This window comes from Acinonyx jubatus, chromosome D4 (assembly GCF_027475565.1).
Source record: "Acinonyx jubatus isolate Ajub_Pintada_27869175 chromosome D4, VMU_Ajub_asm_v1.0, whole genome shotgun sequence".
Lineage (NCBI taxonomy): Eukaryota > Metazoa > Chordata > Mammalia > Carnivora > Felidae > Acinonyx > Acinonyx jubatus.
The window spans coordinates 37,984,675-38,010,480 of NC_069391.1; the positions used below are offsets into that span (position 1 = coordinate 37,984,675).

The 25,806-nt window shown below is 40.0% G+C and overlaps 1 protein-coding gene across 7 annotated transcripts in view; it reads left to right on the forward strand.

Annotated features, from left to right (window-relative positions):
• The first annotated feature begins 325 nt into the window (after positions 1-325).
• UBAP2 (ubiquitin associated protein 2) overlaps positions 326-25,806 on the forward strand; it is a 108,835-nt gene continuing 83,354 nt past the window's right edge. For 5 of the 7 annotated variants that reach the window (XM_027039295.2, XM_027039298.2, XM_015073277.3 and 2 more), the window contains exon 1: positions 532-674. The gene's annotated coding sequence lies outside the window, so the exon portion shown is untranslated. Of the gene's footprint in view, positions 351-531; positions 675-25,806 lie in introns of those variants that run through there. The other 2 variants (XM_053205001.1, XM_053205002.1) reach the window with 2 other exon arrangements.

A 25,806-nucleotide genomic window follows, 5' to 3' on the forward strand; every position in this document is an offset into this window, starting at 1 on the left:
GGGACTACATCTCCCAGCAGGAACCACGCTCAGCTACCTGGCAAGCGGAGCCGACTGGTGTTAGTCTCGGAAGCCAGCGCTGACCGTTTCCCGCCTCCACCTTCCCTCAGCACTAAGTCATAAACGCATGGTCTTTGAACTCGCGAGGGAAACGGGGCGGTGGCGAATATCTCTCTGCTGTGCGGAGGTCTAGGAAGAGTATTCCCAGGGTTTGGGGAGCTAGGCCTGCTTTGAGTGGTTGGCCCACATCACGTGATGGGAGGAAGGCGGTCGCAGGGGAGCGACTCCTGGTGTCTTGTGAGATCATCACACCGCGACTACACGCTGCAGTTGTTGGCATCTTGGGTGCGGTATGTAGTACCCTCCTGACAACTCCGAGTACGATACATCCTATAAAATTTCCCTTATTCCTTCCCGTGCCTGCCTCCGCCGCGGCGCTGTTGGCCTCTCCTACTAGGCTTGGGGGAGGCTAGGCGAAGCAACGCGCTCTGTGGGCGGGCTGATGAGCGGCGCGCTAGCTACGTGTGGTGGCTCCTCCTGCCCCCGTGACGCGGAGGTCACGTGACGGGCCGGGCCGCCTCTGCCGCCGCCGCCGCTTTGTAAGAGGCACATTGGCAGGTAACGAGCGGCGGTGGCGGCGGCAGCTGGTCCCGAGTCCAGCGAGAACAGCAGCGGTAATTGGCACCCTCTTTTTCCTTCCCTGTTCCAGAGCCCTGAGCGTGGCAGCGTGCGCTCTCTCGTCCTGGTTCAGCTCTTCTTTCTCCTAACCCTCTTCGTGCTGCCCCAGCGCCCACTCATGAAGACCGGGCCAAGGTTCCCTCGCCAGCTTCTTGCGTCCTCAGTATGCCCAGGCCCGGACGCCTTCCTTCCTTCTCGCCCGTGGTCGTCCTGTGCTTCTTCCTGCCTACCCCTGTCCTAGTCGGCCTGGCCCCACCCAACCCCAGGGGGCGCCTTCCCCTCCCCCGCTTCGGGTTTCTGCCCTGGAGGGTGTGGTTTTTCTCCCACCTCTCCCTCCCTGCCTATCCGCTGGAGCTCCCGCTCAATGCTGATGGTCCCCATCCTGACCACAGACCACCTTTCCGTTTTCACGCCTGTCACTAGTCTTGGGACTAGACGTCTTAAACCCCAACTTCTGCGCTCTGTAGCCTTTCCCGGCATACTCGGAGGGATAGTTAGGTTCTACCCTTTTTCGTTTTGGTGTTAGACTCTGGGGACTCAGTTTTCCTCCTCAGTCTCGGTTCCTCTAGCCTGGTTGTATCAGAGTTTTTTTTTTTTTTAATGTAGTTTTGAGAACGCATTGTAAACTAAAGCTTTATTGTAATACGTATTTAAAATGTTATTCTTTCTTTAGTGTGTTATATCTGTCTTCTTTGCCTCTGAATCACTTTTCCCACTTGGCTTTTCCACCTTTTCCCCTAGGTTTTCAATCTGATTATTTGCCCGGGCATCTCAAGACCTACCACTCTGGTCTCATATTCTTTTCTCTGTAGGAGTTAATCCTGTCATCATTCCTGTTATTTCCTGTTTGAAATAATCTTTTAGTTTACTACTTTCTCTGTTGGATATTGGTTTATACTTCTATTTGATGTATATGGTCTGTCAGTATTTAGGCTTATTGTCTTTAGCCCCTGTGTGTCCTAACAGTTGAGAGCTTTTGAAGGTCTTTATAAGGTATCCAAACATCTTTTATTTGAAGGGCATATACAATTAACTTGGGTGAACCCAGGCCTTTTTTATTTTCTCTTCAATTATGGTATACCTCTTTAAACCAAGAGTTATGTCAGTAGTTAGTGTGTTCCTCACTTTTTGTCACGAATTGTATATACTAATTTTTAGTGTCAGTTTGTCTAATGGAGATGGAAGGAAGCTCTCCTGTATCCTAGGTGTTAGGTGCCTAGATTGGGATGATACCTATCTGTTTCAGGAAGGGGAATAAATTCCCCTCTATGGAGAGGATAGAGTTGTCCTGTCCACCAATATCTCTTACCTGCCTGCAGGGCTCAAGCTATCATCCTCCCATTGCTGTGAACACTTCTCTTATTAGGCAGAAGTGATTAGTTTCCCACACTACTCTTCTGCTTACTTCCCATATGTTCCATCTGATTTTTGTTTTTTATGCCTAGTTCACATGTGTGATGAAAATTTCCCCCGCCACTGTCCTGCTTGTTTTCCACAGCTGTGATTTTCATTGTTTGCTTCCTTGTTGCTTCTGACCCTCACAAATTAATTCGGGGGGGGGGGGGTTCTGTTACAATTGAAATATGGCTGGAAGTGTTGGCATAGCAGTGAGGCCATGGGAAAAGGTTGTGGTAATTGCCTCTCCTGCCTATTTCCTGCCGTTCTGGTTTCCTCTGGCCTCTGTCTTTAAATGTGGGCTGGACCAGCAGCAGTCACATGGAGCTGCCTTAGAACAAGGCTAGAACAACAATAACAACTCTGCTTCCCTTTCCTGGTAACTGATGCAGCCTGTGCAGTGCTCAACAGCGGTGTCAGTGTTAGTGACTTATTGTTGAGGGAGAAATGGTAGGAGAACATGGAGAAGAATGGGTTAATTTCAATATGCCTTATGCCCTGTGGGTTAATTATAGTGGGAACTGGTTGCTTTCTCTACTCCTTTAATCATATACTGTATGTAGAGGGTATAAACCAATCTTGAAGTTTTGAACTGGTCTGAAGTGGAGCGTTTTCTTTGAAAGTATTAGTCTTCAAGTATTGATCCTCCAGTCTTTTTTAAAAATGATTAAGTTTTTGTTGTTATTAGGCACTTTTTTTTGGTGTAAGCAAATGCCTGCTCAAAAGGAGCCTGCATGAATTCACAGACTGTGAAGTTCCTGTTGTTAAATCTGTCTTATTTTGTTTATTAATCTTTACGAGGTCAGCAAATACCCGTTAGCCCTTAATTAATTTGAGTAAATGGAATGCCCTTTAAAAGTGGGGCGTATTGTACTGGTGGTGTTGACTGGTAAGATGGTGTGGATCACTGATAGGTCTTGGAAGCAGTTGTCTCCCCCTACCTCTGCCCCAAAGGAGATTGGAGATGTAACTTGAAGGAAGGCAAAGAGAGGGAAGACTGACAGGGAATATCAACCATATAAGCCTGTAGCTGGTTTTGAAATAATTTTGACCCAACTGTCGAATATTTAGGAATGAAATCCTTTTTTTCATTCTAAAGTCCAAGAATCAAATTTAACAGGTTTGTTTTTACAGATACACACACTGCATATATTGATATTTTCTACTGTGGCTTTTTTTTTTTTGAGATTTCTTTAGTGTTTCTCTCAAAGATGCTGCATGTCCTATATTTTTTCTTATATATGTATATTTAAAACATTGTTTTAATGTTTATTTTGAGAGAGAGATCATGCACACAAGTGAGGGAGGGGCAGAGAGAGAGAGAGAGGGAGAGAAGAGAGAGAGGAGAGAGAGAATCCCAAGCAGGCTCTGCGCTGTCAGCACAGAACCCCATGCAGGGCTTGATCTCACAAATCCTGAGATATTACCTGACCAATACCAAGAGTTGGAAGCTTAACTGATTGAGACACTCAGGCGCCTCTTATATATTGTATTTTTTAATTTGAGAGAGTTGGGGAGGGGTAGAGAGAGATTTTTATTAATTTATTTTGAGAGAGCAGTGCACGTACGAGAGAGCAGGGAGGTCAGAGAGAGAGAGGGACTGAGAGAATCCCAAGCAGGCTCCATGCTCGAGCCTCTGACTTTGGCTCAGGTCGTGGTTCATGAGGTTGAACCCTGCATCAGGCTTGCTGCTGTCAGCACAGAGCCCACTTTGGATCCTTCCCCCTTCCCCCCAGTCTCTGTCCCTCCCCAGTTCATGCTCTCAAAAATAAATTAAAAACATAAAAAAAAAAAAAGAGTAGGACACTTAGCCAGTTGAGCCACCCTGGAGCCCATGTCCTGGATTTTTTTTTAAAGAAAGTAAATTAGGGATGCCTGGCTGGCTCAGTTGATGGAGTATGCCACTCTTGATCTCGGGATTGGGAGTTTAAGCCCCATGGAGTTAATTTATGAAACCGGACTTGGATAAAGGAGTAGGTGTTTCATTTAAAACTACATGGGGTTCTTTGAAAAGTTGTTAGGAATATGTAGCTCTGTTTTTCTTCATTTGGAATATGAAAAGTAATGGAACATATATTTGATTGGGTCTCAAACTTAAAATTCATTTTAAAGATTTTTAAGGATTTAAAGAGGAGGGAATTTCATTTGGATTTAGTTCCAAGCTTACTGTTGCTGTAACTTTGTTTCTTGCTATTGGTGTAGTGTTATTATTAACTTGTTTTTAAGTAAAATATCACATAGGAACTATCTCATTTAAAGTTATAGTGTATGCACACAGTCCAATAATACTTAACAATGTTACTCTTTACTCATTTTTTTTTACATGTAGTCTTAGTTTTCTGATCAGATCAGTCCTAGATATTGTGTGAAGACTTTCGGAAGCTCGGAGTTGCTTCTTGTTGATGGTGTTTTTCTCCCTGTGTCTTTTAATTGTCTCCACACCCTTTTATTTCTCTTCCCTGTGTTTTCTCTCCATTTTATTTTTTCTGCCTCCTTGTGCCCTTTCATCCCCATACAAAAACACTCTGAACACTCAGTCTCAACTGAGGAGGTTGTAGGCCTTCTGACTGATTGTTCTTGGCACCATAACATGCTGCTTTCCAGGTTAGGCAGATGAAAACCTAAAATATCTTCACAACCTCATGGGCTTGGGCAAGGTGTATAGTGCTACCTGTATTGTGTGTCTGCCTGGCTGGAATGTGTGCTCTTTGAAGTGTGGGATTTTTCATTTGATAACGGTGTTTAGCATTGCCAAATCATTAAACAAGAGAGTAAAGTGGGCTTAAAAAAATACAGGTTTAGCTGAAACAGGGTTTAGGAAAAGACTAGCTTTAGGATTGATTTGATAAGCCTAATATTACATAATTTTTAGACCCAAATTAATTTTTTTTCCTCCTCTTTTCTCAAAATTTCATCTTACAGAATGTTTCAGGATCAGACTAAGAAAATACATTTTAGAAAATTTGAGAAAATTAAAAGATAAAAATTATGGGGCGCCTGGCTGACTCAGTTGGAAGAGCATGCAACTCTTGATCTCAGAGTTGTGAGTTCGAGCCTCACGTTGGGTGCAGATTACTTAAAAAAAAAAAAGATAAAAAGGACTTAATCATGGTTTAACATTTCATTATAAATCCTTTTTTTATGTTAAGTAATGCATACTTAAAGTGGAATAATGCTTTTTAAATATTTTTATTTTTAATTTTTAAAAATTTTATTTATTTCTGAGGGGAGTGAGGGGCAGAGAGGGAGATATAGAATCAGAACCAGGCTCCACACTCTGACCTGTCAGCACAGAGTCTGACAGAGTCTAACTCACAAATCGTGAGAGTATGACCTGAGCCAAAGTTGGACACTCAACCAACTGAGCCATCTAGGCGCCCCTAAAAAATATTTTTATTTATATTTGAGAGAAAAAATGTGAGCAGCGAAGTGGCAGAGAGAGAGGGAGAAAGAATCCCAAGCAGGCTCCCCACTGTCAGGATAGAGCCTGAACCATGAGATTATGACCTGAGCCTAAATCAAGAGTTGGAAGCTTAACTGAGTCACCCAGGTGCCCCTGGAATAATACTTTTATACTTAAGGATTTTTATTGAGAAATAAAAGATACATATTGGGCAAGGTATATGAGATATAAAAACACATGTAGAGTTTTCAAAAACAAAAATAAAATGACTACTCATGAAATAGAGCATTGTTACCTGAAAGCCTGTCATCTCCCAAGGCATTCCTTTCCCTCTTTCCCAGAGGTATCCATTATCCTACTTTGTTGTTGTTTATTTTTTAGAATAATTTTTATTCCATATAACCCATAACTAATACATGGTCTGTTGTTGCCCATTTTCAAGCTTGCTTCATTCATTCATTCATTCATTCATTCATAGTAAACTATACCCCCTGACATGGGGCTTGAACTCAGGACCCTGAGATCGAGTGTCCCATGCTCTACCAACTGAGCCAGTCAGGTGTCCCATCAATCTTGAGTTAAGTGGAATTTATGAGATTCTGATACTTTTTCTCTTACATGTTTTAGATTCATTCATATTGGTTTTTACCAATTTGATAATTTTCAGTAGTATGGTACTCCACTGTAAGAATGTGCCACATCTGGGGGTCCTGGATGACTGAGTGAGTTAAGTGTCAGACTCTTGATTTCGGGTTCAGGCCATGATACCACATTTCCTGAGATCAAGCCTGAAGCCCAGCCTTGGGCTCTGCCCTGATTGTGGCCAGTCTGCTTAGGATTCTCTCTCTCCCTCTCTGCCCCTCCCTTGCTGGCTCTAGTCTCTCAAAATAAATAAGTAAACATGAAAAAAAAAAAAAAAGGATATGCCACATCTTACTCTATTGTGATGAATGTTTGTGTCATTTCCATTTTTTTATGATTAGAAATTTTACTTCTATGTGAACATTTGTACAACCCAACCCTCCCCCTAAAATAAACAGATTTCTCAAGACTGTAATTGGGAGTGGAGTTTTGGGTTGTGTGGAGTATGTGTAACTTTACTAGGTGATCTCAAACTGTGTTGTATGGTCATTTTTTATTAGGCTCTACACCTGAACTGCAGAACACAGAAAATTGTGTGATTATTTTTTCAGTTCTCTTGAGGGTGTTAAACATCTGATGCCAAGAAACCTCGGGAAGATGCTTAATGCATACATATAATGGATATCTTAGATATCAGAATTTAATTCCCAAGACTGAATTGATAAGAATTCCACATCCTTACTTACATTTGATACTGCTTTAATTTTTAAATGCGTTAGGCAATTCTAGTGGTATGTTTTAGATACATCTTTTATGAACATCACACAGCTGGATTTTGCTTTGCTAATATATCCTGCAGATTTCTCTTTTAACTGGAGTGTGGGAACTGTCAATGTTAATTATAATTGAGGATATTTTGTATATATTTCTGCCATCAAAGTCTTCTACATGCCTGGTCATTACTGTTTTTCTGACCTTTTTGTAGTTCTCATTCTTCTGTTTGGTTTCCTTCAGCTTTTTTTTTTTTTTTTAAGTTTATTTATTTATTTTGAGAGAGACAGCATGAGTCAGGGAGGGCCAGAGAGAGAGAGGGGGAGGCTGAGAATCCCAAGCAGTGGGGCCCGACATGGGACTTGAGCCCACAAAACCCTGAGATTATGACCTGAGGTGAGAGAGCACGAGTTGGGGAGTGGCAGAGAGAGAGAGAGGCACAGAATCCGAAGCAGGCTCCAGGCTCTGAGCTGTCAGCACAGAGCCCTATGTGGGGCTTGAACTCACAAACTGAGAGGTCACTACCTGAGCTGAAGTTGTACGCCCAACCAACTGAGCCACCCAGGCGCCCCAGAGCATACTATACCTTTGACTTGGAGTCAGTACTTAATATTTTGCTACATTGACTTTTTTCTCTATCTTGTACATCTTTTGAGGCTGATTTGAAAGTAAGGTGAAAAATCATGACGTTTATGCTTGAGTATTTCCTAAGCAAGTGTCTCTTTCTCTTTTTAAATGTTTACTTCTTTAAGTTTATTTATTTTGGGGGGGGAGGGGCAGAGAGAAATCCCAAGCAGGTGCTGTGTTGGCAGCATGGGGAGCTCAGCGTGGGGCTTGATCTCACGAACCATGAGATCATGACTTGAGCCAAGATGAAGAATCGAACGCTTAACTGACTGAGCCACCCAGATGCCCCAAGTATTTATTTATTTTTGAGAAAGAAAGTGCATGCGCGGAGCAGGGGCAGAGAGACAGGGAGACAGGATCCAAAGCAGGCTCTGCTCTAACCAGTACAGAGCCGAATGTGGGGCTCCAACTCACAAACTGAGATCATGACCAGAGTTTAACGCTTAACTGAGCCACCCAGGTGCCCCTCCTAAGCAAATATCTCTTTACAATAAAGAGCTTCTCTTACAAATAATCATAGTAACATAATCATACCTAGGAAATGAATATTTAATATATATAAAGAGTAATCTAATAATATCTGATAAAAATTCATATTTAGATTTCCCAGTTCACAAAATCTTTTCTAACTCAGTTTTTGCTTTACCCTATGTATGTATTGAAGTAGAATAATGACAATCCACTTAAGCAATTATTTTGTTCATTATCAGGCATAATGGCCAGTCACATCTGATAAGCAAGATAACTACTGTTACTTAGGTTAGATAATTCTTTTGTTTTTATTTTTTATTTTTTTAAGGAAAGGTTTATTTTTAGAGCATGAGTATGGGTGGGAGAGGGGCACAGGAAGAGAATCTTTTTTTTAATATTTATTTTTGAGAGTGCATGAGCACGAGTGGGGGAGGGGCAGAGAGAAGAGGATAAAGGATTCAGAAGAGGGCTCTTCACTGATAGCCGAATGTGGGGCTGAACTCATGAACCCTGAGATTGTGACCTGAGCCGAAGTCAGATGCTCAACCAACTGAGCCACGCAGGCGCCCCTTGGGAGAGAAAGAATCTTAAGCAGGCTTGGTGCCCAGCCCCCGCCTGCCTCAGGGCTTGATACCATGACCCAGGGATCATGACCTGAGCCAAAATCAAGAGTTGGGCATTCAATGGACTGAGTCACCCAGGCGACCCTAGTTTAGATAATTCTTGCTAGTGTTAAGTAAATTGCAATTTATTGTAGGATAAGTGTAACTTTCTTGGGCTGATAGAAAGACTAAAAATGTTCTATGTATCTTGCTAATCTGTGCAGACTTCAGATTTTTTGAAACAGTGATGAAAAGTCTTCTTGATGCATGGGAATAAGGGTAAATGCTTACATAAATAAAAACTTTAGATGGTAAATTCTTACGGCATTTTACTTCTGTGAAATGCTCAGAATGTAGGTTAACCCAGATTAGGCCTGAGTAATAGTTTTTGTTGCTGTTAGTGATATGTGCTACTATACAGGTTTTCACTTAGATTGAATGTTGCTACTTGTCAGCAACTGTTAAGTGTTGGGGATACAGAAGAATAATGCACTGTTCCTGTTTTCTAGGTGCTTGCATTCTGATGGGAAGACTGAAATAGAACAATGCAGTTAGGAGCCAGAATCGTTTTGGGAGTGACAGGAAAGCATTGTCATTTGAGTCTGGATATTAGAGAGGCTTCCTTGAACCAGTGGGAAACTGAGCCTTATTTTTCCTGTATTCTTCCTATAGGATCAATAGTAGACAAATTCCTATAGTTATAATTGTCTCTTTTGTTAAGACATTTAGAATTTTAGGGGCATCTGCCTGGCTCAGTTGATGGAGCTTGCCACTCTTGATCTCAGGGTTGTGAATTCGAGCCCCATGCTGAGTGTAGAGATTACATTAAAAAAAATCTTTGAAATGTAAAAAAAAAAAAAAAAAAACTGAGAATTTAATGTTTATAATTCAGTTTTATTATAATTTGCTATTTTGATTACTATGTTATTGTATCTTTTGTTTGGCCTTGATTGGCAGTTTATTTGCAGCAGCTAGTAAAGGAAATTTAAGTTACTCTGTTTGTTAAATTTATTAATTTTTTTTATTTTTAAGTAATCTCTACACCCAGTATGTGGGGCTCGAACTCACAACCACAAGATCAAAAGTCTCACGCTCTATGGACTTAGCCAGCCAGGTGCCGCAAGAGAGACTAAGTTATTTTTGATATAAGTTAGTCACATTAGACATTTTCTTTGGGTTCGCTTTTCATAGTAACTTACTGAATGTTTAAGTTTTTCCCTCAGGATTTCATTTTATTGTGATTAAAAGTTTCTTGGTATATCAATGAGTTGATGAAACCCTTCTTTGAATTGCTGGAGACCATATGACCTCTTCAGAATTCTTACCTCTGGTACTTCAGTTTATTTACTATTTTTTTAATTCCTTGTGATTGGGAGTACTAAGGTAATGGTGGGAGAATACCCCTGTATATTACAGAACAATCCAGATGGTGGTTACAGCAATAAAAACCTTGTTAATATAGGCCATTTACAATTATTTACCATAGAAGAGTTTTTAAATTTATTTTTAATTTTTTTTAGTGTTTATTTTTTAGAGATGTAGACTGCAAGCAGGGGAGGGGCAGAGAGAGAGAGCGAGAGACAGAATTGGAAGCGGGGCTCCAACTCACGAACCGTGAGATCATGACCGGAGCCAAAGTCGGACACTTAACCAACTGAGCCACCCAGGCACCCCAAGTCTTTTTTTTTTTAAGGCATTTTGAGCTGTTTAATTGTTCTAATGTTTATCGTGCTTTACCAAAAGATCCCAGCTGTAATGGGATATATAGCATACCATGAACCAGTTCATATACTCTGACAATCTAGCGATCTGTGGGAGAAAGAAATGACCAGTGTCGCAAAGGGTTTTATTGGAGTGATAGTTGGCCTGCAGTGATAGTTGTGCAGTTGGTAAATACTAAAAGTCATTGAATTTTACACTTAAAAAGGGTGAACTTTATGATATTTTCTATAACTCAGTAAAATTATTTGAATAGTTTTGAATAAATAGGCAGTATTTTGAAATTAAATCAGAAACAGAAGTGGCCAAAGTACATTAATAATATAGTTATTATTTATGGTAGCTATTAGGATCTAGACTAAGCATTTGAGGTACATTATTTTGTTTGGTGCTCCTTCCAGGTTTGAGAAAGAGTAAAGTACTGGGTCAAGGTTACTTAATCATGTAATTTGTAGAGTGCAGGTCTGTGTGACTTCCAAATCTTAATCACAAATACTGTACTACTGTACCTGTCTGAAATAATGCTCTCAGGGAATGTAGCCAAGTGCTAGATGATGAGTCAGTGTCCACATTTGTGGTGCATAAACCTGGGGTTTTGCACTTCATGGGGAATAAGAGGATGAAGATGTAGGTGTGGTCCTTGAACTCCTGGGTCTGGTTCCGCTAGGCTCCATTTCACTTTTATCTATTTATTTACTTATCTAATTAATTATGTAAGCTTTATGCGCAGCATGGGGCTTGAACTCACATCCCCAAGATCAAGCATCATATACTCTACCAACTGAGCTAGCAAGGTGCCCCACTTCTGTTTTTATATGTTGGCGTTTAGTGAGATGTTTAGATTTGATTTCTGTAGTTTAAAACTGCCTTTGCTTTCATTTTTCATTCTGATTTTACTAGCTGTTCTAATCAGCAAGGTGAGCTGATCTCTAAGCCCTCTGCCAATTTTAGGTGCATTCTAGGAGGAGGTCAGGCACATAACACTGAGAAGTGGCAATTGATAGCACACTGTGAGAACAGTTGGAAGAAAGCCATGTGGTTGCATGAAAATTACACTTAAGAACTCAAACTGCTGTCAAGTAGGGCTGTTTAATATATTGTTAAGTGGCCCTAAAATGCTGTGGAGTTGTGGACATCGAGTAGAGAGTAATTGCTGTTTATGCTGAGGGACAGAAAATAAGAAAATGGGGGGATATGCTCGGTATGATGTTGAGAAACCATGCCAATGGAAGGTGGAGGCAAAAAAGTAGGTGCAATTTGGGAGAATTGCAAGGCCATTTTGACCAAAGTGTATGGATCAGAAAGGAATAAAGAGCTTGTATTTTATCAAGGAGTTGATTTGTGAACAGAAGATGATGGATTTTAGTGGTATTCTGAAAGACGAAACAGATCACTGTGTAATCAGTTTTACCGTTAAGCTAGTTCAGACAGGTAAATAAGGGTATGAAGTTTCAGTGAACCAGGAGGCAGTTATTGATATTATAATTGATAAAGGTATCTTGTAACTGCTGGTTTATGTATGTAACACTGACATCAAAACTAGTACTAGACTGAGCTACCTAATTTATTCTTAGAAGACAGGAGGAGGCTTTAAATACAATGACCCTTAATTCAGGTATCTATACTAAGTTGATGGCAGAATTGTAAAGGAAGGTATAGGTATAGGCCTTAAAGAAATGGTGGCGTTAAAAGAATGGTTTAAAGGTTTTGAGCTCTGCAGTCCATTGGGTGTCCGACTTCGGCTCGGGTCATGATCTCGGGTAATGATCTCGCGGCTTGTGAGTTGGAGCCCCGCGTCGGGCTCTGTGCTGACAGCTCAGAGCCTGGAGTCTGTCTCCCTCTCTCTCTGCTCCTCCTCTGTTCGTTCTCTCTCTCTCTCTCTCTCTCTCTCTCTTAAAAATGAATAAACATTGACAAAAATTAAAAAGTTTTGAGCTCTGGAACACTGAAAAATATTGGTCACTTGGAAAATTGTGCAAGTCTTCGAATGAGATGCATTTGGATGAATTTCTTTATAGGTTAGATACCTAGTAGGCAGTTAGATGTGGGCTGAATCTTTGGAGAGACATGAGGTCTTTTGCTTTGAAGTTGGAGGTAATTATTGATGCTAGTAGAGCATAAAATTTCTGTGGGAAGGGAGAGTGTGCTCAAGAATTGAAATTTTTTACATGTCAGGGCTCGGGGAAGGATGTGATGCTGCTGAGGATTTGAGGGGGAAAAAAAAAGAACCAGGATGTGGTGTCTGAAAAGCCACAGGAATAAAATTATGAAATGTGTTGAATGCCAGAGACCGGTGAAAGAATGAGAATAGAAAAAAGATTTGACAGTTAATTCAGTGGTGACCTGGGAAATAGCATTTTTCTTAATGTTGGAGTAATAGAGTGATAGAAACCAGACTACAAGTTAAGGAGATGTTTGGTGAGGAACTGGAGTCAGTGTGTATCCTTTTTGAGATACACAGTTTAAGTAGTCATTGCTTACCTAGTAGAACGTGCAGTTTCCCAGAGTGTTGGAGGGTAATTTTTGTAACCCTTTGTTCTTGAGATTAATGTGGATGTGGGGAATAGTTGAGCCGGTTTTTAAACACATACTTGTCAGAAGGAAAAAGGTAGGGAATACTTTCTCAATAGTAGTGGTAGGAGATTTCCTTATTAAGGAATTTTATTTTTGGTATATGAATGAAAACCAAGCCTAGTGTGTGTCAGATATGTTAACATTTGAATCAAAACATCTGTGTTTTGATAGGTACATTCTTCATGTAACTGACATTTTTTAAAAAGTTGCTTTTGGCATGAGTGAAATGGTAATAAAGTCACCATTACAATGAAACACAATTTTTTTTTTTTTTTTTAAACAACTCGAGTATGTCTTGGATTCATTAGGGAGGTTGGAGAAGGGTAATGAAAAACTGAGTCTGAAGTACTTAAATCAGTGTTTATATTTCTGGCTTACAGTAACAGCTAGAGATGATATTACTGTTGTGGACTAGCTTCATAATGGATATACTGAACTTGTATAAATCAGTTGTGAAATATTTGTGTATTTATAACAATTGAGTGCCAGGTGTTTAAACGGCTCATGCAGAGCTGTGAAAAAGAATAACTTGAAGTATTCTTACTCATCTCTCTTCAGTAAGAATTGGAGATTTGTAAAGTTCTGTCTCTTGTGAAAGTATGGTTGGGATGTAATCATTTTTAGCATTAATATCCAGTTTACTATATGAGAATGGTTAGCAGAGATGCCACTTTACCCAAAAATCAAAACAAGAAAATAATGTGAGATGAAGACTATAACTTTGAAGTGGCTATCAAGTGATTATGAGTTGAACCAGGTAACATTTTTGAGTGTTGTTGTATATGGGAGATTTCTTGAAGTCCTTTTCACACTTTGGAGTTTGGAGGTTTTCCTGCATTAACTATTGTTAAGGCTTTCCTATGCTTGAAAATAAGATAGGAGTTAAGTTGATAATTTTGATTAATACTGTTTTGGCTTAGAGTATCAAGAATAACGATTCTTGGTTTATGTAACTGGTTAGTAGGACTTGACTAAAAGAAACATTTGGCTTATTAAACTTGTCTCCCCAAGGATGATGAGGTAGATTAGCCTACAATTTGACACCTTCTTCCTTCCCCTTTCTGAGGGGGTCTTAGGAAGAGGAAATAGGCCAAAAGGAGAAGGCAACTCCCCTGCATATTCTTTCCCTCAGAAGGCCTTGGGACAGAGTTACTAATGAGAAGTTAATCTTGATCTGATGGATGCAGAGGTGGAGGGTGGGGGTGGGGATGGAATGGAAGTGAGGATGTGAAGACAAAAAATTTATAAAAACATGTCTGTCTCAGGGTGCCTGGCTGGCTCAGTTGGTAGAGCATGTGTGTGACTCTTGATCTCAGGGTTGTGAGTTTACACCCCACATTGGGTGTGGAGCCTACTAAAGAAAACAACAACAACAACAACAAAAAACATGTCTGTATTACAGACTAAGACTTGTTGGCATTAAGTCTGCCCTGTTCTAATGACTCTGAGACTTCACTTGATTCTGTCCAGAGAGGATAGGTGGGACTAATGCAGCTGAACATGGTTGGGGAAGAGCAACATTAGAGTAGGGTTAGGGACAGGAGGATTTGAGATGGGAACATTCACTTGGAATTTATTACCAATTTTTGTTAATACCCAAGAAATAAATTTGCCCTCTTCTTTCTTTCCTTCCTCCATCTCTCCCTCCCTCTTTGGTAAAAGGCATGTTGACCTAAGTGCATGCTGGCAGGTGGTAAGGTTGTCTCTTAATCACTCAAGCTAGAAGTCCTAGAAGTCCTTCTGCAATCTGCTGAAAATCAAGGTTTGAGGGCTTACTCTGTATAAGGCTTGGTGGAAAGTCGCCCTCTATCCCCCAAAAGACAACAAATCAGTGTAAAAATAATGCAGATTTTTTTTTTTTTTGTTTTTTGTTTAGGAGAGTGTGAGCTAGGGAGAGGAGCAGGGAGAGAGAGAATCTTAAGCAGTCTCCACACTCGGGAGGATCATGGGATCATGATCCTGGGAATCAAGAGTCAGATGCTCAACTGATTGAGCCACTCAGGTGCCCAGTGCAGATGATTTTAAAATAAATGAATAACCATTTGAAACTGCATTGTCCTTGAGTTCAGAAACTATTTTTGAAAAGTAGCCATACTATGGGGCCCAGAAGTTTTGCAGATACGTAAATGGTGCCACTTTTGAGAAAGAGGCCAAGGATAAGTAAGACAATGATAAAATGAATTTATTTAGGAAAGCAAGTTCCTAGCTATGTCTTGGAGTTAGAATATTTTATTATTTTTTGAGTGTGAGCAGGGGAGGGGGCGGGGAAGGGGAGGGAAAGAGAGGGAGAGGGAGGAAGGGAATGAATCCCAAGCAGGCTCCATGCTCAGCACAGAGCATAATGTGGGGCTCGATCCCATGATGCTGGGATTATGACTTGATCCCAAATCAGAGTTGAACCACCCAAGTGCCCTGGAGTTAGAATATTTTCAGACTGGGGCGCCTGGTTGGCTTAGTTGGTAGAGCACACTGCTCTTGATCTTGGGTCATGAGTTTGAACTCAATGTTGGGCGAAGAGTTTAAAAAAAAAAAAAAGATTCAGACCAATTCCCCACGTTACTCATCACATGGGTATAATAACGATGTAGAATCAACAAAAGTTAAATCATGTTTGTTGTGTACTGTATTTCTCAAGGAAGGGAAGTATATATTGCATTTTAGGAGGCATGTCTATCAAAAAGGATTGGAACCAAAACCATTTTAGCCCCTGAAGAGTTTTCTTTCATAGCTCCATAATGCTGGATTCCTCAGCTGAATAGGATAATTGAGGTGCTGTAACTACAATGCTGCCTTGCTTTTACATAGTAGTTTATATTGCCAATGTGCTGTGATAAAAGTATGATATAGCCATTTCTAGTGGATGACAGTGATGCACTCAAATAGAAAACACTGGAAGGATACTTAATAAATTAACGATTGAAAGTATTTTTGGGTGGTGGTTTTATTTTCTTCTATTGGTCAGTATTTTTTGGAATTTTGTAAGACTGTATGATTCTTATATAGGTGAAATAAGAAAAGTGAAATCGTGGTTTTTTTTTTAGTTTTCTCATCTTTCAGTTTAAATCACATAGGAACCTTTTTTTTTTTTTTTTTAACGTTTGTTTATTTTTGAGACAAAGCATGAATGGGGGAGGGTCAGAGAGAGAGGGAGACACAGAAACTGAAACAGGGTCCAGGCTCTGAGCTGTCAGCACAGAGCCCGACGCTGACACGGGGCTCAAACTCACGGACTGCAAGATCATCATGACCTGAGCTGAAGTCGGGCACTTAATCGAATGAGCCACCCAGGCGCCCCCCCCCCCCCGCTTTTTTTGAATTTTTTTTTTTTTAACGTTTATTCATTTTTGAGAGAGAGAGAGAGAGAGACACGAGTGTGAGTAGGGGAAGGGCAGAGAGAGAGAGGGAGACAGAATTGGAAGCAGGCTCCAGGCTCTGAGCTGTCAGCACTGAGCCCGACGCGGGGCTCTAACTCACGAACCACGAGATCATGACCTGAGCTGAAGTCGGAGGCTTAACCGACTGAGCCACCCAGGCACCCCTATGCTGGATCAAAATTCTTATCTAAGTTTCTTTAAGAGCAGTAATTCTCAAACTTTAGTGTGCCATTAGGTCTTGTTTAAACATAATTTCTGGGGCACCTGACTGGCTCAGTCAGTGTAGCATGTGACTCTTAATCTCAGGGATGTGTGTTCAAGCTCCACATTGAGAGTAGAGATGACCTAAAAAACAAACTGACTTTCTAAACATAATTACTGGTTCTGTAGGTCTGGGATGACCTTGAGAATTTTCGTTTGTGAGAGGTTCTCAGGTGATGCTGTTGCCTGTCTGGACATCATACTTTGAGAACCACTAATTTACAGAGTAGTAGTTTGACATCCCAGTTACACATTGGAAACCTGGGGAAATTTTTTTTTTTTTTAAGATTCTAGTTTTAAGTAATCTCTACACCCAACATGCAGTTTGAATTCACAGACTTAAGACCAAGAGTCGCATGCTCCACTGACTGAGCCAGCCAGGTGCCCCTGGAAAAAAATTTTATTTGAAAGATATGTTTTGTTTTTGAGAGAAAGAGGGCACAAGTGAGGGAGGGGGCAGAGAGAGAGAAAGAAAAGTGGGACTCGTGCTCAATCATGACCAGAGCTGAAGTCATATGCTTAATATATGAGCCACCCAGGCACCCTCTTTTTTGTTTTTAAATGTTTATTTTTGAGAGAGAGTGTGTGTCTGCAGGGGAGGTCAGGGGGGGCGGGGACAGAGGATCCAAGGTGGGCTCTGTGCTGACAGCAGAGAGCCCAACATGGGGCTCGAACTCATGAACTGTGAGATCATGACCTGAGTTGAAGTCGGACGCTTAACCCATTGAACCACCCAGGCACTCCTGGGTTCCTCCTTGTTTTCTCATTCTACTGGTTACCCAGGCCCAGTGTAACTACAGGGTCAGAACATGGTAGGAGATCCTAGCATCCAGTAATTCCTTGTTGCTAGCGCCTGTGAGGAACTTGGAAGCTTTCAGAAATGGAAATTGAAAGCAGACTGTAGATGTGCCGCTGTATATGTGGATACATACAAATTCAGGCGGCGGGCAGGCAAGACTAGAGAAAAATACATAGGAAGGTGAACAGAATATGATATAAGTAGAGCAAGGGTGGGGGGGAAGAGTATGTATCTGTGTAAGAATTTTTACTGGATTTATGAGGAAGGTATTAATATGTTCTGGTAAAGGAATGGTTTATAGAAATTCTATTTTAATTTGGTCTTTTATAATTAAGCTTTTTTTTTTTTTTTACTTCGTAAAATAGACCCTTTAAAAGTCCTTGGCTATGGAGTAGTAAACCTCTAATAAAGGTATCCTTTTGGTATTTGGGGGGTGCTTATTTGAATGTAATCTAAATTAAGAGTATAGTATTTAAAACATTTTTTTTTTAATTTTAATGTTTTATTTATTCTTGAGGGAGAGAGAGACAGAGCATGAGCGGGGACGGGGCAGAGAGAGAGGGAGACACAGAATCCGAAGCAGGCTCCAGGCTCTGAGCCATCAGCCCAGAGCCTGACGTAGGGCTTGAACTCATGAACCATGAGATCATGACCTGAGCCGAAGTCGGATGCTCAACCGACTGAGCCACCCAGGTGCCCCTAAAACATTTTTTAATGTTTATTTATTTTGAGAGAGAGAGAGAGAGATGAGCGGGGAGGGGTAGAGAGAGAGAAAGAATCCCAAACATGCTCTGCCCTGTTAGTGCAGAGCGCAGTGCGGGGCTCAAACTCACAAACTGCAGATCTTGATCTGAGCTGAAATCAAGAGTCGGATGCTTAACTGACTGAGCCATCCAGGTGCCCCAGTATTCTTTTTTTTAAGAGTATAGTATTATAAGTTTATAGGTCTTGTGAAATCCTGTATAGTATAGGCCTTTTTTTGAGGGGGTGGGGAGAGAGAAAAGGCTATTAAAAAAAGGGGGGGTAAGACTAGTCATGAATAATGAGAGGCTTTTCAGGGGATAAGAATAAGGTAGCTGCTGAGCTGGAGTTCTGGGTAAAAGATGGTTTATAGCCAAGAAATTAGCAACGTAGGAGTGGGACAGATGTATGCAAGCAGCCATAGATAAAATTAAATACTTTTTCCTCCTTGACCTTAAGTAACCTGAAAGAGGAAATATGACTTAAATAATTTTTGTAATGTTCAGAGTTTACCAGCACTTATCTTTTCCATGGGCATGTTATATGCACAGAATAGTAAATAATGTTGTGGCTCTTCTGTCAGCCAACCTTGGGTGTAGGGGAGTTAACCTTGTTCACCAGCTGCTGGAGGCTTGACTCTGCCCTCAGCAGCTGTGGAGAATAAAAGTTTCAGCTTGGTCAGCTTCTGGCATGTAGGGCACAAGCAGTTTAGTTGCATGGAATTGCATCTCATACTAGAGTTTTTTGGCACCCTAGCCTGCCTTATTGTCTCCTGGGTGGGGGATATAGAGTTCCTCTTGCTAGCTACTCTGGGTTTCCCAGATCAGTTGAAGTTTTTGTTTGTTTGTTTTTAAGATTTTATTTATTAAAAAAAATTTTTATTTATTTTGAGAGAGAGCGTGCGCACAAGTGGGGGAGGGTCAGAGAGAAGGAGAGACAGTCCCAAGTAGCCTCTACACCATCAGTGCAGAACCCAGTGTGGGGCTTGAAGTCACAAACTGTGAGATCATGACCTGAGCTGAGATCAAGAGTCAGATGCTTAACCAGCTATGCCACACAGGTGCCCCATGATTTTAAGTAATCTTTGTACCTTATGTAGGGCTCAAACTCACAGCCCTGAGATTGAGTCACAAACTCCACCAGCTGAGGCAGCCAGGTGCCCCAAAATATTTTTTTAAATTTTATTGTATCTTTTTCTAATCTCTACACCCAGTGTGGGACTTGAACTCATGACCCTGAGATCAAGAGTCATGCTCTCCCAACTGAGCCAGCCAGGCACCCCCTTGAAGTTCTTAATCTAAACCAATCCTGTTCTTTGCAGAAATGAACAAATGAATTTCTTCTCTGGAAAACAGTTGAGAATAAATGGGTATTTTTTCTCTCTTTTTCTTAATGGGTATTTAAAAAAATGTTTGAGAGGGAGAGTATGAGTGGGAGAGGGGTAGAGAGAGGGAGAGAGAAACCCAAGTAGGCTCCTCATTGCCAGTGCAGAACCCTACATGGGCCTTCATCCCATGAACCATGAGATAATGACCTGAGCCAAAATCAAGAGTTGGATACCCAACTGACTGAGCCACGCAGGTGCCCCAGTGGGTATTTTCTTAATAGGAAAAGCAAGAACGCAAATTGGAAGTTAAATACACATAGTGAAACAGAACTGGTAACAAAACTGTAACGATATAGAGCAAGGGGAGCACCAGTGAATGTCTGAAAGGTTAGGAAGATAGCTGAGATTCTGACCTAGAACCCAATCTGTCACATCAGGTGATACCAACTGTAGTTATGCTGCCTTAAAGAGGAAGCTGACTTGGAGTCTTGTTGTGTATCTACAATTGAGCAATTAGCCTTACAGCATAGCATGGTGGTTAAGGACACAGACTGTGGGCCTAGATGACCTGGGTTTGAATCTTGGCTTTACCACTGACTAGCTGTGAATCTGTCTCAGTTTCCCGTCTGTAAAAAATGGGAGTAATAATTAGCATATACCTCAGTGTTGTTGGGAAGTTTAATGACTTAATACTGTGTGTATGATAGTGTCTGGCACATATTAAACAGTATGTGTTTGCTGCTGGTATTATTCTACTTATGGGTTTTAGGCTTTTGGGAATGAGTGAATAAATCAAATCCTTCATATAGATGAAGGATCCCCTTTCCTTGCCAGTCTAAGATAGTCCTGGCACCGTTAGTCTCAGGACTGAGTGAATAGCATCTCTAAGCATTCTTGATAGAAACTTGCTTCTTGGACATAAACTGTATATTCTGTTTATAGTAGTTGAGCCCTTAGCTGACTAATTCATGTTGTTTGAATAATTACATTCTCTTTGAAAAAGAAACATGTATTTTTGCTGTGTCTGGAATATAGATTTTTTTGATGTAGTAGATGAGCTACTCTACAGTTTTGTGAGCCTTCTGGTTTTAGAATTACCTTCCAATGCTGACACTTTGTGATGCCATCTTAAATAAAGTACTTTGGTGGTTGGTGCTTTCAGCAACATCTTCATAGTTTTTAGCATGTTATCAAAAAGTGTTCTGTAAATTTTTAGAAAGATCAAGTGTGCCCTTATTTTTTCTGTTAGGGTATGATATTATGTGGTTTTTAGATAAAGTTCCAGCCACTTTTTTTTTGTTTGGCCTAAAGATAGCGTCCTCTTAAGATGAATTTGTGGTATTTACTTAAGCTTTAATAGAAGTACAAGTGGCTTGTAGCCGTTTTCAGTTAATTCTAAACTCTAGACTCACTCGAAAATGCCACTGTTTCACTGAGGTATCTTATCTTTAAAAAAGTCCTTGAAAAAAATAGCAGTTAATAAAACATTTTCTAAAAATATCCCTTCTACAGACAAAATGTGTAGTTTAATCAAGTTAGTTTATTCTCCTGGCTTACTTTCCTTATATAACAAGTAATTTAGACTATTCCTGCACTTGAGATAATCTAGGTAGGACGTTTTATATGGTATTTTGCTGATACTGTTTTTAAAGAAGTTAAAAATGTAGCAGTTCTAACCTGATATTAATCTATCCCATCTTTAATTTACTTTGGATGAAGTGAGGTAAATATGGGTTTTAAAATTTGGTTGGATAGATTGAAATAACCTCGTCTTTCCTTCAGTTCAAGAACCTGAGATATGTATGTTTGAGTTTCTGCTGGATTATTTTTAGAATCTCTTGCTCTTGTCTGTTTCTATTCTAAGAATTCTCTTGGAACCTGTTGGAGAGTAGTAGTTCTTGTGGGTGGAGAGTGATAGAGGGAATGGAACACAAGTGTAAACTGAATTCCTTTGGCCTGGCAACTGGGTGCTTATTGCAGAAGCATTCCGATTTACTACACATAGCTCTGTTTCCAGAAGAGACAACATAGAATTTCCCCATGTGACAGTATGTTAGTTAAAGTTGTTGCTTTTTATAGTCTAGTTTCCTTGCCTTATTCATTTTCACAATTGATTGGTGGTTGATAAGTTTTTTAATAACTTATGCTTTTACTTTGTTCCATGAATTCACTATCTCCAGAATTTTTTTAAATGCTTATTTATTTTTGAGAGAGCGAGCACGAGAGGGGGAGGGCAGAGAGAGCGAGAGCAAGCGAGAGCAAGAGACACAGAATCCGAAGTAGGCTCCAGGCTCTGAGTTGTCAGCACAGCCCAACGCGGGGCTCAAACTCAAAAACCTTGAGATCATGACCTGAGCCTGAAGTTGGACACTTAACCAACTGAGCTACCCAGGCACCCCCAGAAGTTATATATAAAATTAATATAAGAAAGTTTGTTTTTCCAGAAAATTTCAGTAACACTTTTTAATTTTTTCCTCTGTGCTTGCTCTGTAAATTCCCAGTTTTATCTTTGGAAGTTTTTCACTGGACATTTTAAGCATTAAGACTTATTTTTTGAAGGGCACCTGGGAGCCTGCTTCGGATTCTGTGTCTCCCTCCCTCCCTCTCTCTCTCTGCCCGTTCCTGCTCATGCTCTGTCTCTGTGTCTCTCAAATATAAACATTAAAAAAAAGACTTCAGTTTTTGAATTTTTTTTAAAAAAATTTTAATGTTTATTTCTGAGACAGAGACAGAGCATGAGTGGGGGAGGGGCAGAGAGAGAGGGGGACACAGAATCTGAAGCAGGCTCCAGGCTCTGAGCTGTCAGCACAGAGCCCTACGCGGGGCTCGAACTCACAGACTGCGAGATCATGACCTGAGCCGAAGCCGGCTGCTCAACCGACTGAGCCACCCAGGTGCCCCAGTTTTTGAATTTTTTAAAGTAAAGTCTACATCCATTGTGGGCTCAAACTGAGACCCTGAGATCAACGGTCACATGCTCTACGGACTGAGCTAGTCAGGCACCTCAAGACTTTTTTTTTTTAATTAAGTGGAAATACAGCTATTCTGACATTTCAGTTAGTATGGGTAGCTATATTGACAGAAAATAAGCTAATCTGAATTGGTTTAAGCATCCTCAGAAGCAAATGCTGGGGCCATCGTTTTTCTTCTTTGAGTTTTTTTTTTTTTTTGCAAGGATTGTATTTGTGTTTGGTGGTAACAGTTTATGTATATATAACCCAGAGGAGTAAACTTTAATTAAAGGATAAAAATGGTTATTTCCAAACAAAAGTATGTAACATAAAGTAAGCAGTGTACTTCTCATGTTTCACAAGGCAATATAATTCTGATTCAGCCATGGAACTGGGGACATTATTTATAGTCTAAACACCTACTTGGAATGTGGATTGAGGATTGATGATTGCAGTGGAGATAGAAGTCTTAATATTTATACTGATACAGTGAATTAGTAAAACTGTAATAGTTTGAAACATAAAAAACTTCTGTTGCTTTCCTGATTGACAAGTAGGGATTCAAGTACATTATATGAAAATGTTTGGCTGTAATAAGAAGACAAAAGTCTCTTTTGGTAAATCAGAAAGGTCAGTCTTAGCATCCATTCAACTTAGCTTATGTTTATTTCTGTACATGCAGATTTTTATCAGCAGATGGCACTCCTGTAAGAAGAAATTCTTACTTTGTTATATTTAATGTATCTAGATTATTTTCATAAATGAGAGCATAGAGTGATAAACAGTTGAAAAGATGAGTGAATAAAGGGTCACATAATTCAGTACAAAAGCAACTGTTTGGAAATCTGTAAGTAAACTAAAAAAAAAATTTTTTTTTTTAACTTTAGGAATACCACTAAGATTTTGATTGGATGTTTAACTTTAGATACATAAGGTAAAATTACAGAATAATCATGCTTAGAGGTGATTTTAGAAATAATCAAGTAAATCCTTTTACTTCAGAAATAACTTTTTAAAAGTTTTTATTAAAAAAAATTTTTTTTTAACGTTTATTTATTTTTGAGACAGAGACAGAGCATGAACAGGGGAGGGTCAGAGAGAGGGAGACACAGAATCTGAAACAGGCTCCAGGCTCTGAGCTGTCAGCACAGAGCCCGATGCGGGGCTCGAACTCACAGACTGCCAGATCATGACCTGAGCTGAAGTTGGACGTTTATACGACTGAGCCACCCAGGCGCCCCAAGTTTTTATTTATTTTGGAGAGCATGTGCCTGAGCAGGGGAAGGGCAAAGAGAGGAGAGAGAGAATCCCAAGCAGGCTCTGTCAGCACAGAGCCTGATGTGGGCTTGATCTCTCAAACTTTGAGATCGTGACCTGAGCTGAAATCAAGAGTTGGATGCTTAACTGACTGAGCCATCTAGGTGCCCTGGGAAATACTAATGTGTTTTAACATTTGTGTGGTGCTTTATAGTTTAAAAAAGTGTATTTGTTCATGTGTATTTATTCATTTTGGAGAACACTAAACTCGGAGAAAGCTGTAAAAATCATTATGACAGAACAATTAACTGTGTTCCATGTAATATAACTAAAACAATAAACCCAAACCAACAAAATATCAAAATGGTTAAACTCAAAAAAAAAAAAAAATTTCAAAGTGTGTACTGTTACTGAGAGGCAGATTCAAATATAGTAAGTTTTTTTAAGTTTGTTTATTTTGAGGGAGAGAGTGTGTGTGTGAGTGCATGCAAGCTGGGAGGGGCAGAGAGAGAATCCCAAGCAGCCTCCATGCTTTCAGTGTGAAGCCCGACACAGGGCTCGAACCCACAGACTGAGATCATGACCTGCACTGAGGTTAAGAGTCAAATGCTCAATTGTCTGAGCCTTCCAGGTGCCCCTGAAATATAGTGAGTTTTAAACCAGCATATTTGGCATGTGAAATACTCTGGTTAATTGGTTATTTGCTATTATAGTTGATGTAAAAGTCAGTGCAGTAATATGTCTGTGGCCTTTATCTAGTATCCCAGTTAACAGAGGACCTACTGGGAACATAAGTAAATGATATTAGGATAGGTAACTCAGAAAAAGCTGGTCAGACTTTCAGGGATATAATTTTCTTGTGATGCCTGAACTGGTATGTTGAATTTTGGTTAGTCTCCTCTGAGTATCTTTTGTATACACAGGTCCAAAAGATACTTAGAAATGCTAGTATACATAGTGTCATTTCATTAACTTGAGATGTAGAAGATTTATAAATAGGGGAACATTATTCCACATCATGTGAATGCTTGCTTTGAGGTCTCTGTAACTGCTTGTTCTAGAAAATAGAATTCCATTTATTGTTCTTTTTGGAATCATTGGCTCTGCTATGATTTGGTCTTAGGTCATTCTTAATCTCTAAAAGTTACCAGCTTCTATAGCATGTAAGTCATAGGGTATATACATGTTCACCTTTATTGGATAAGGCCAGATTTTTATACCAAGTGGGGCTCGAACTCATGACCCCGAGATCAAGAGTTGCATGCTCTTCTGATTGAGCCAGCCAGGCACCCCTAATTTGACTTTTTTAATGTATGGTCTAATAAAAAAATTTTTTTTAAGTATAATCAACCACTTCTTTCAACCTCACTTCTTTAAGAATTTATCTTTTCTCATCACATGCAATGCCATCTCTGTTAGAAACCATAGTTGTATATGCTTGGGTCTCTTTCTGGGCTTCTTGTTCTGATCCATTGGCCAGCTTTTCTATCCCTGTACTGTTGTAATTACTGAAGCATTATAATCCTTGGTACCTGTAAGGTAAGTATTGTTCCTTTGCTTTTTGGTTTTGTTTCGTTTTGAAGGAATATCTTGGCTGTTCTTGACTATTTGCTTCCCATGTAAATTTAGAATCAGGCTAGTAAGGTTTTAGGCAATAAAACCTTGTTAGAGGGGCGCCTGGCTGGCTCAGTTGGAGGAGCGTATGATTCTTGATCTCCGAGTCATGAATTCAAGCCCCATGTTGGGTGTAGAGATTATTAAAAAAAAACAAAAACAAAAACAAAAAACAAAACAAAAAAAAACTTCAAAAAAAATCCTTGTTAGAAATTTGATGAGAATTAAATTGAATCTGTAGTTGAGGGAGAATTACCACTCTAACTCTAAAAAAGGGTTAGAACACTTTCTGTAAAGGGCCAGGTAGTAAATATTTTCTGCCTTGCTTCTGTTACAACTATTCAGTACTGCCATTGTAGTGCAGAAGGAGTCATAGACAATTTCTTAAGAAATTGACTTATTTTTTTCCCTTTAGCTGGCATATAGGTACATATACTTAATTTTTGTACATTGTTTTGCACACACACATTTGTATTTAGAAGTTTTGCTACAAGCTCTAGCATAGAATTTTGAGGGCTGAGACAACTCATACATTTTTTTTCCCAAAGAATATTTTGTGCATGCTGATTCAGCATGTACGAATGGGGATAGCAATAATATCTATCTATTCCTTAAGACTGTTGTGGTGTACAATAAGATAAAAAATAGGATACTTTGTAA